The sequence below is a fragment of the Pseudophryne corroboree genome, chromosome 3, assembly GCF_028390025.1.
Source record: "Pseudophryne corroboree isolate aPseCor3 chromosome 3, aPseCor3.hap2, whole genome shotgun sequence".
Taxonomy (NCBI): domain Eukaryota; kingdom Metazoa; phylum Chordata; class Amphibia; order Anura; family Myobatrachidae; genus Pseudophryne; species Pseudophryne corroboree.
In genome coordinates, this window is record NC_086446.1 from 725,240,474 (window position 1) to 725,252,650 (window position 12,177).

Below are 12,177 nucleotides of genomic sequence, written 5' to 3' on the forward strand. Positions count from 1 at the left end.
GGATCCAATTCCCTCTAGAGCCTGAACCTAAATTCCCATTTTCCCTCAACATACTTGGAGCCAGTATATTTTTTAAACTATAGTTCTTTTTAAATACTACTTTCAGCTGGGGATTCAGGACCGGTTGAAGTATACGATCTTGTTGTAGGATCCCAAAATTAGATTTCAATATTGATTTAATTTTACTGGACTGATTATTAAATTTAGAAACATACACCAGTTGTTTCTCTGTACCACTAGTATCACCATCCCACAAATTATGAGACAGAGATACATACTGTTGGATATCTTCACCACTAGCTTTATTTCCATTTCTATTTTTATCTTTACCTGTATTATTTTTATTTCTATTTTTATTATTTTTAATCTTATTTTTATTATTTTTATTTTGTAGAAGGGTACTACGATCACTCTTAAGAATTCTCTCATATGCAGACTCAAGGATAGGCATTGGATTACTCCTCTCTAAAAAATCTTGAAACATCTTCTCTGCCTGTGGAATAAATAATTCTAAACTAGAACAATTGCGATGTAATCTACCAAATTGGCTATACGGTACATTATTAAGCCATGGTTTGTAATGGCAACTAGTATAATGAAGGAAACTATTTGTATCTACTGGTTTCCTATAATTGTCAGTAGTAAGACCATTACCCCAAGAGGAAATAATATTACTCAAACTGTGTGTAAACTTTAAATTATAAGAGTTAGTGTTCAAATGTGCTATGAAATCAAGTGCCAAGTGTTCATCCCCATTCCAAATAATAATTAAATCATCAATATATCGGCCATAGTACACTAGGTTCGCGCCAAATGGTCCTCCCCAAATATATTGCTCTTCAAATGCACCCATGTATAAATTTGCAAAACTTGGCGCGAACCCAGTGCCCATGACCGTACCCAGTGTTTGTAAATAAAACTTACCCTCAAATGTAAAATAATTGTGAGTGAGTATAAATAAAATAGAGTCCAACAAGAATTTGTTCAAACACTCAGAAATCCCAACATCCTTATCCAAATATTCTTATACTTTCTGTACCCCCTTTTCGTGGGGTATATAAGGCTTGGACATCCAGTGATAAAAAGTGGAAATGTGACTCCCACTTAATAGTTTTCAAAAAGTTCAAAAAATGGGTTGTATCACGGATGTGGGATGTGAGATTAATGACATATTTCTGTAGGATGTTATCAATAAACTGTGAGAAATTAGAAGTGAGGGCCCCAATACCATAAATAGGTCGCCCCGGGGGAGTGATAAGTGATTTGTGAATCTTTGGGATGTGATAAAAAAATAGGTGTAATAGGGAATTTAATATATAAAAAAGTATATTCATCCTTAGTAATTATATTTCCTCTGAGGGCTTGATCCAGTAACTGTACATACTGAATTTGAAATTCCATTGTGGGATCTCTAGGTAATTTACTATAAAATTGGAAATCCTCTAATTGCCGGTAGGCCTCTTGGAGGTATGCTTCTCTAGTGAGAATAACCCCCCCCCCTTTATCTGCACTCCTGATCACTAATGAGTGATCCTGTTCTAATTCCTTCAGGGCTTTAAATTCCCTACTGGATAAATTGGATCCATAGAATTTTTTATTGTGGCATTTTTTATTTGCGCAATGAACGACATCGTCTCGCGAATCGGCATTATCTGTATCAGACTCCTTAGCCTTCTTGCTTTTCTTAGACTGCCTTTTGGCTATCCTACGCTCAACCAGCTTTGCTATCTTTTTGGGCTTTTGTGACGCACTAGCCGAAGAATTGCTGCTACTGCTATCAGAAGAAGACACAGAGGAGGAAACACAATCTGAAAGGGGAATATACTCACCCACCCACGATGTGCCCAGAAACTCGGAATCCCTTCTTGATGTCGGAACTGCTAAAGCACCTTGCCGACTTTCCAAACTTGGTTGCTGTAGATCGCCTGAAACCGACCCACTAGGCTGTAAGACCTGTATTCGAGGAATCAAGTGTGTTATTGACAGTTTCATAAGACAATACCACAGAAGGTGGAGTAGAGCTGGGGAGAGGGGGAGGAGCCAGAGTCTGCACCTCAGGGGGAATAGGAAGGGGCATTGACACCGGTAAATGTGTCTGCGGTAACCGGTTACCTAAAAAGGGGAGTTGAACTGGATTTGGCACAGGTGAATAATTCTGCCACCATGCTGTGGGTGGCAGGTACAAATTTGGGAATTGACCCCTACAACTGTTGAGGGGCGGGGAATGAGTGGGTCGCAGAACCCGAAGGTGTCCAATAAGGGAAACCAACCTGCCCTACCAGGGTGATGAACCCAGATATGATGTGGTGCTTGAGGGCTGACTTAATGTTGTAAATCCCCCATATGGCCATGCAGTTTGTGTAGTTGCAAAATGCAGTGGTGAGCTAAACGAAGTAAAAGGCCTTATACCATACTGAGCACTCCCGGGGAAGGCCACAGGAGACTGCATGGTGGACAAACTCCTGACAAAAGCTGTCCTTGTGACAGCCTGAGTACCCCATGCTGACGACATAGGCGCTGGAAAATTAAATGCTTATGAATAATTAACCCTTACCGAGAGTGCTTGAAAAGGCTGTGCCTCAACTATATAATTTGTAAGGTGCAGGTTCTTCTGAAAGTTACCAGACAGACCAGCCTGTAATTCATTGTGTAAACTCCCAGGGGGAGCCAGCGTAAGCTGCACTCCCTCTCTGGGCTGATTATCATATCCCCTCCCTGAACCTTCCTCTAAAATGGCCGCCGGCCCTGCCACTGCAGGCACTGCTTCCCCCCTGTCCTCCTTATCCCCTGAGGACTGTTCACATATTAACTCACCAGGCGCCCCAGGGGATGCCCAGTCCCCACTGGGTGCGCCTGGTGTTATGGTGCCCTTCTGTGTGTAACACCCGCGGGAAAATGTGGGTCATGGTAGAGAATCTCCGTCCGGGGCACTGCAGTCTGTGCAGATGCAGGTTGCCCGGCCGGGACAGGAGATGCCAGAGCGGGGTGGTGGGGAGCCCATGATGACGCCGCTAGCAGAAGCGGGTCATGCGGAGGGGACACCGGCCAGAGCCCTGCACTCTGTGCAGACGCAGGTGGCCCGGCCGGGATGGGAGGCGGGGAAGGTGGAGCAATCAACACCCGCCATGATACCTCGAGATGCGGCTCACAGGGGGTGGCAACTGTGCCAGAAACGCCGTGCCGAGCTCCAGCCAGGAGCCCGTCTGAGGCGGAAGTTGGTGCCTGCTGAAGAGGGGGAAGAGGAGGCTGGAGCCGGCACAGGGGGGGGGGGGGAATCCCGCGCTCGACACTGTAGCCACACTGGGAATTCTGGAGGGGGCCGTCACCGCTGAATGGCTGCCCGGGGGGCCTGGACCAAGGCTACAGATACACCCCTCCTCTGCCTACCCAAGGAGAGGACAGGGGCCGTGCAGCTTCAGCTAAATGGCGGGGGAGCACCAGGAGGGGGGGAAAATAAATTTGGGAAGGGTGAGGGAGAGAGGAGGTATAAGATAATAGTAAAAGAAATGGATTAAGAGAAAGGTACAGGACAGAGGATGTAAATAAAGCACAATATGACAGGGAAACAGATGCAGATTAAAACACAATTGATTCTGAGGGTAGCTCAGAACAGCAGACTACTCAGCCTTTCCAAACAGTGAAAGATATCACTTAAAATGGCTGTCCCTATATAAACTGCACTCAGCCCCTCCCACTAAAATGCATATTTGCCATACTGTCAAACCAATAGGAAAAAACTATACCATTAACAACATATACCTAGTAACAGGCTCCTAAACTTAACCAATCACAAAATATCAGAACTCTTATTTAGTCTCAGTTCCTGCTTTTAACAGTTTCTTATATAGCTCAGCAGATTCCGTTGCACTTTACAATTTTAAACAGTGATAAAACAAAGCTGGGTAATAATATACAGCAATAGAGGTAGGAGGGCCCTGCTTGCAAGCTTACTATAATATGTAGCTCAATCTTTATTAGTGATAAAGGCTATACATTCATCCCATGGGGCCGGATGTAATACAATGCGACATGGCTGGAGCTCTGAGATTACAGCCAAACTCATACTTTTTTTAAAGAGGCAATCATTTGCAAGGTGAAACTAAGCTGGTTTTGCATTGTAAATATTTGCTTCTTTAAAAAATGTATGGGTTCGGCCAAGAATCTCGGAGGTCCGGCCATCTCCCACTGCATTACATTCAGCCCACGGTCTGAATTGTGCATAGCCTCTCACTAATGACGTGTGGAAATGGAATAAGGGAGACCCCTAACAGGCTGCAATGATGAAACTACTCAAGTAGCAAAATATAGAAACAAACAGGAGATACAACCAAGCACTTTTACCAAATCAATAAAAAAAATTCTGCCACTGACACAAGTGATGCTGCACAGAAGAAAACATTTTTTTTAACTACAGATTGATAAACACAGTATATTTTAGAGATGAGCGGGTTCGGTTTCTCTGAATCCGAACCCGCACGAACTTCATGTTTTTTTTCACGGGTCCGAGCGACTCGGATCTTCCCGCCTTGCTCGGTTAACCCGAGCGCGCCCGAACGTCATCATGACGCTGTCGGATTCTCGCGAGACTCGGATTCTATATAAGGAGCTGCGCGTCGCCGCCATTTTCACACGTGCATTGAGATTGATAGGGAGAGGACGTGGCTGGCGTCCTCTCCATTTAGATTAGGAGAGAGAGAGAGAGATTGACCTGAGGCTGATACTGTAGAAGAGAGTGCAGAGTTTAGTGACTGACCACAGTGACCACCAGCAGTGCAGTTGTTTTATTTAATATATCCGTTCTCTGCCTGAAAAAAACGGTACACACAGTGACTCAGTCACATACCATATCTGTGTGCACTGCTCAGCCCAGTGTGCTGCATGCCTGCATCATCTATGTATATATTATATATCTGACTGTGCTCAGCTCACACAGCTTATAATTGTGGGGGAGACTGGGGAGCACTGCAGTGCCAGTTATAGGTTATAGCAGGAGCCAGGAGTACAAGACAGTCACATACCATATCTGTGTGCACTGCTCAGCCCAGTGTGCTGCATCATCTATGTATATATTATATATCTGACTGTGCTCAGCTCACACAGCTTATAATTGTGGGGGAGACTGGGGAGCACTGCAGTGCCAGTTATAGGTTATAGCAGGAGCCAGGAGTACATATTATATTAAAATTAAACAGTGCACACTTTTGCTGCAGGAGTGCCACTGCCAGTGTGACTGACCAGTGACCTGACCACACTGACCACCAGTATAGTTAGTAGTATACTATATTGTGATTGCCTGAAAAAGTTAAACACTCGTCGTGTGACTTCACTTGTGTGGTGTTTTTTTTTTTATTCTATAAAAAACTCATTCTGCTGACCGACAGTGTCCAGCAGGTCCGTCATTATATAATATATATACCTGTCCGGCTGCAGTAGTGATATATATATATTTTTTATATCATTATTTATCATCCAGTCGCAGCAGACACAGTACGGTAGTTCACGGCTGTAGCTACCTCTGTGTCGGCACTCGGCAGTCCATCCATAATTGTATACCACCTACCCGTGGTTTTTTTTTCTTTCTTCTTTATACATACATACTACTACATCTCTTTATCAACCAGTCTATATTAGCAGCAGACACAGTACAGTACGGTAGTTCACGGCTGTGGCTACCTCTGTGTCGGCACTCGGCAGTCCGTCCATAATTGTATACCACCTAACCGTGGTTTTTTTTTCTTTCTTCTTCATACATACATACTACGACATCTCTTTATCAACCAGTCTATATTAGCAGCAGACACAGTACAGTACGGTAGTTCACGGCTGTGGCTACCTCTGTGTCGGCACTCGGCAGTCCGTCCATAATTGTATACCACCTAACCGTGGTTTTTTTTTCTTTCTTCTTTATACATACATACTACGACATCTCTTTATCAACCAGTCTATATTAGCAGCAGACACAGTACAGTACGGTAGTTCACGGCTGTGGCTACCTCTGTGTCGGCACTCGGCAGTCCGTCCATAATTGTATACCACCTAACCGTGGTTTTTTTTTCTTTCTTCTTCATACATACATACTACGACATCTCTTTATCAACCAGTCTATATTAGCAGCAGACACAGTACAGTACGGTAGTTCACGGCTGTGGCTACCTCTGTGTCGGCACTCGGCAGTCCGTCCATAATTGTATACCACCTACCCGTGGTTTTTTTTTCTTTCTTCTTTATACATACATACTACTACATCTCTTTATCAACCAGTCTATATTAGCAGCAGACACAGTACAGTACGGTAGTTCACGGCTGTGGCTACCTCTGTGTCGGCACTCGGCAGTCCGTCCATAATTGTATACCACCTACCCGTGGTTTTTTTTTCTTTCTTCTTCATACATACATACTACGACATCTCTTTATCAACCAGTCTATATTAGCAGCAGACACAGTACGGTAGTTCATGGCTGTAGCTACCTCTGTGTCGGCACTCGGCAGTCCGTCCATAATTGTATACTAGTATCCATCCATCTCCATTGTATACCTGAGGTGCCTTTTAGTTGTGCCTATTAAAATATGGAGAACAAAAATGTTGAGGTTCCAAAATTAGGGAAAGATCAAGATCCACTTCCACCTCGTGCTGAAGCTGCTGCCACTAGTCATGGCCGAGACGATGAAATGCCAGCAACGTCGTCTGCCAAGGCCGATGCCCAATGTCATAGTACAGAGCATGTCAAATCCAAAACACCAAATATCAGTAAAAAAAGGACTCCAAAACCTAAAATAAAATTGTCGGAGGAGAAGCGTAAACTTGCCAATATGCCATTTACCACACGGAGTGGCAAGGAACGGCTGAGGCCCTGGCCTATGTTCATGGCTAGTGGTTCAGCTTCACATGAGGATGGAGGCACTCAGCCTCTCGCTAGAAAAATGAAAAGACTCAAGCTGGCAAAAGCAGTAGCACCGCAAAGAACTGTGCGTTCTTCGAAATCCCAAATCCACAAGGAGAGTCCAATTGTGTCGGTTGCGATGCCTGACCTTCCCAACACTGGACGTGAAGAGCATGCGCCTTCCACCATTTGCACGCCCCCTGCAAGTGCTGGAAGGAGCACCCGCAGTCCAGTTCCTGATAGTCAGATTGAAGATGTCAGTGTTGAAGTACACCAGGATGAGGAGGATATGGGTGTTGCTGGCGCTGGGGAGGAAATTGACCAGGAGGATTCTGATGGTGAGGTGGTTTGTTTAAGTCAGGCACCCGGGGAGACACCTGTTGTCCGTGGGAGGAATATGGCCGTTGACATGCCTGGTGAAAATACCAAAAAAATCAGCTCTTCGGTGTGGAACTATTTCAACAGAAATGCGGACAACAGGTGTCAAGCCGTGTGTTCCCTTTGTCAAGCTGTAATAAGTAGGGGTAAGGACGTTAACCACCTCGGAACATCCTCCCTTATACGTCACCTGCAGCGCATTCATAATAAGTCAGTGACAAGTTCAAAAACTTTGGGTGACAGCGGAAGCAGTCCACTGACCAGTAAATCCCTTCCTCTTGTAACCAAGCTCACGCAAACCACCCCACCAACTCCCTCAGTGTCAATTTCCTCCTTCCCCAGGAATGCCAATAGTCCTGCAGGCAATGTCACTGGCAATTCTGACGAGTCCTCTCCTGCCTGGCATTCCTCCGATGCATCCTTGCGTGTAACGCCTACTGCTGCTGGCGCTGCTGTTGTTGCTGCTGGGAGTCGATGGTCATCCCAAAGGGGAAGTCGTAAGCCCACTTGTACTACTTCCAGTAAGCAATTGACTGTTCAACAGTCCTTTGCGAGGAAGATGAAATATCACAGCAGTCATCCTGCTGCAAAGCGGATAACTGAGGCCTTGACAACTATGTTGGTGTTAGACGTGCGTCCGGTATCCGCCGTTAGTTCACAGGGAACTAGACAATTTATTGAGGCAGTGTGCCCCCGTTACCAAATACCATCTAGGTTCCACTTCTCTAGGCAGGCGATACCGAGAATGTACACGGACGTCAGAAAAAGACTCACCAGTGTCCTAAAAAATGCAGTTGTACCCAATGTCCACTTAACCACGGACATGTGGACAAGTGGAGCAGGGCAGGGTCAGGACTATATGACTGTGACAGCCCACTGGGTAGATGTATGGACTCCCGCCGCAAGAACAGCAGCGGCGGCACCAGTAGCAGCATCTCGCAAACGCCAACTCTTTCCTAGGCAGGCTACGCTTTGTATCACCGGTTTCCAGAATGCGCACACAGCTGAAAACCTCTTACGGCAACTGAGGAAGATCATCGCGGAATGGCTTACCCCAATTGGACTCTCCTGTGGATTTGTGGCATCGGACAACGCCAGCAATATTGTGTGCATTAAATATGGGCAAATTCCAGCACGTCCCATGTTTTGCACATACCTTGAATTTGGTGGTGCAGAATTATTTAAAAAACGACAGGGGCGTGCAAGAGATGCTGTCGGTGGCCAGAAAAATTGCGGGACACTTTCGGCGTACAGGCACCACGTACAGAAGACTGGAGCACCACCAAAAACTACTGAACCTGCCCTGCCATCATCTGAAGCAAGAAGTGGTAACGAGGTGGAATTCAACCCTCTATATGCTTCAGAGGTTGGAGGAGCAGCAAAAGGCCATTCAAGCCTATACAATTGAGCACGATATAGGAGGTGGAATGCACCTGTCTCAAGCGCAGTGGAGAATGATTTCAACGTTGTGCAAGGTTCTGATGCCCTTTGAACTTGCCACACGTGAAGTCAGTTCAGACACTGCCAGCCTGAGTCAGGTCATTCCCCTCATCAGGCTTTTGCAGAAGAAGCTGGAGACATTGAAGGAGGAGCTAACACGGAGCGATTCCGCTAGGCATGTGGGACTTGTGGATGGAGCCCTTAATTCGCTTAACAAGGATTCACGGGTGGTCAATCTGTTGAAATCAGAGCACTACATTTTGGCCACCGTGCTCGATCCTAGATTTAAAGCCTACCTTGGATCTCTCTTTCCGGCAGACACAAGTCTGCTGGGGTTGAAAGACCTGCTGGTGAGAAAATTGTCAAGTCAAGCGGAACGCGACCTGTCAACATCTCCTCCTTCACATTCTCCCGGAACTGGGGGTGCGAGGAAAAGGCTCAGAATTCCGAGCCCACCCGCTGGCGGTGATGCAGGGCAGTCTGGAGCGACTGCTGATGCTGACATCTGGTCCGGACTGAAGGACCTGACAACGATTACGGACATGTCGTCTACTGTCACTGCATATGATTCTCTCACCATTGAAAGAATGGTGGAGGATTATATGAGTGACCGCATCCAAGTAGGCACGTCACACAGTCCATACTTATACTGGCAGGAAAAAGAGGCAATTTGGAGGCCATTGCACAAACTGGCTTTATTCTACCTAAGTTGCCCTCCCACAAGTGTGTACTCCGAAAGAGTGTTTAGTGCCGCCGCTCACCTTGTCAGCAATCGGCGTACGAGGTTACATCCAGAAAATGTGGAGAAGATGATGTTCATTAAAATGAATTATAATCAATTCCTCCGCGGAGACATTGACCAGCAGCAATTGCCTCCACAAAGTACACAGGGAGCTGAGATGGTGGATTCCAGTGGGGACGAATTGATAATCTGGGAGGAGGGGGATGTACACGGTGATATATCGGAGGGTGATGATGAGGTGGACATCTTGCCTCTGTAGAGCCAGTTTGTGCAAGGAGAGATTAATTGCTTCTTTTTTGGGGGGGGTCCAAACCAACCCGTCATATCAGTCACAGTCGTGTGGCAGACCCTGTCACTGAAATGATGGGTTGGTTAAAGTGTGCATGTCCTGTTTTGTTTATACAACATAAGGGTGGGTGGGAGGGCCCAAGGACAATTCCATCTTGCACCTCTTTTTTCTTTTATTTTTCTTTGCGTCATGTGCTGTTTGGGGAGGGTTTTTTGGAAGGGACATCCTGCGTGACACTGCAGTGCCACTCCTAAATGGGCCCGGTGTTTGTGTCGGCCACTAGGGTCGCTAATCTTACTCACACAGTCAGCTACCTCATTGCGCCTCTTTTTTTCTTTGCGTCATGTGCTGATTGGGGAGGGTTTTTTGGAAGGGACATCCTGCGTGACACTGCAGTGCCACTCCTAAATGGGCCCGGTGTTTGTGTCGGCCACTAGGGTCGCTTATCTTACTCACACAGTCAGCTACCTCATTGCGCCTCTTTTTTCTTTGCGTCATGTGCTGATTGGGGAGGGTTTTTTGGAAGGGACATCCTGCGTGACACTGCAGTGCCACTCCTAGATGGGCCAGGTGTTTGTGTCGGCCACTAGTGTCGCTTAGCTTAGTCATCCAGCGACCTTGGTGCAAATTTTAGGACTAAAAATAATATTGTGAGGTGTGAGGTATTCAGAATAGACTGAAAATGAGTGGAAATTATGGTTTTTGAGGTTAATAATAATATGGGATCAAAATGACCCCCAAATTCTATGATTTAAGCTGTTTTTTAGTGTTTTTTTAAAAAAACACCCGAATCCAAAACACACCCGAATCCGACAAAAAAAATTCGGTGAGGTTTTGCCAAAACGCGGTCGAACCCAAAACACGGCCGCGGAACCGAACCCAAAACCAAAACACAAAACCCGAAAAATTTCAGGCGCTCATCTCTAGATTTGTGTTTACACATATGCACAAACATGTAAAACTCATCTATTTCCTACCAGGGGCAGCTGCTGCGTGGAGAAATGGCTGATTGTCTGTGGCAGTCTCGCACACTCACACTGCATGATCTGCTGCTGAGCTGTTCCTCCTTCCCTCCCATTATGATAGTAGGCACTGGGGATGGTCATGTGCGCTTAGTGTGATGCTGTCAGATCCCCCGTGCCTAAGAACAGAGGTAAAGGAAACCAGGGCAGAATATAAACAAAGTGGGAGGAGCTAAAATAGCTGTCCCTCCTCCCCTTTCTGACAGACTGTTCTTTTCAAGTTCAGCTCCTACTGCTGCACTGTCTGGGTTGGGGAGGGGCTGAGAAAAAGGCCCCTCCTCCCCCATTGGAGGGGCACTCAGTGTCAGCAGCAGCACGTCTGTGATGATGAGACTTTACAGCAGCAGTGAGTGACAGTCCAGGTCACTGGTACATCTGTGGGCCCAGCGTGGAGGCGATTGGTAGAGGGGAGGAGAGGGAAGAACGTCTTCTCCTCCCTCTCCGGCCTGGTCGCCACTTAGTTGTTATTAAGAGAACCGGGGAGGGGCACTGGTTGTGAGCGTGGGTCTGGCGGTGACGGTTGCGGCATACAATGACTCAAAGTTGCTCATTGTAATGCCGGCAGCTATGGGTTCCTTAGTGCAGCGGGTCCCTGGTACAATGCACTGTCCGCACCGCTGCAAATTCCACCACTGATTTAAATCAAGTCCCACAGTCCTGCCACTCTTATCAGTTGGCAATATGACCACACCCTTATATCTACAGTACTTAAAACTGTTTGTGCTGCCATTGGGATATTTGATGAATTTTATATACAAGTATATTTTATTTTTCAAGAATTTTGCTCCAAACTACTGGTGAAGTGTTTTATCTGGCTGTTGAAAGCAACAAAAGTATTTGTATGCACAAATGTTAGTGATTTAAGCTTCAGTAAGTGTTCATTTTGATAAATTATAGACTTTCTTTCTTTTTGTATATTTTTGTGGCTTATCTCGCCCAGTGATGGCCTATAAGGGTAAGATTTCCCTTCTTCAATTTTTCTTTGCCCTTTTTATTTCCTTAATCCCTTAACTGATTTATTTTCCCCAAAACATCTGAAACTTTCCTTTAAACAACGGGGACAGCCGCCAGGTACACAGGGATGGCTTGGGGGGGGGGGTAATTTACACTTAATCAGTGGCTGCTATTGTCTGCAGCCACTGGGTGGGGGGTCCTACCGTGCTGACCAATCAGCAATGATCAGCAGCATGCCAAATGCTGGCGGGATGGTGCGGGAAGTCAGAGGGACCTTCTGGTCCCTCTGAGAGCAGCAGCAGAGGGAAGCTTCTCTTCCCTGCAGCTGCTAACACTGCTTATCTGACTGGTCGCATCCTGTGGGTTTAGGTCAGATAAAGCACTTGCTGGTGTGGTCACATCTGATGCCACCATGCCAGGCAAGTGGTTAAGGAGACTTCTGTATAGAAGATTTTGCACTTGGCTCAGTGC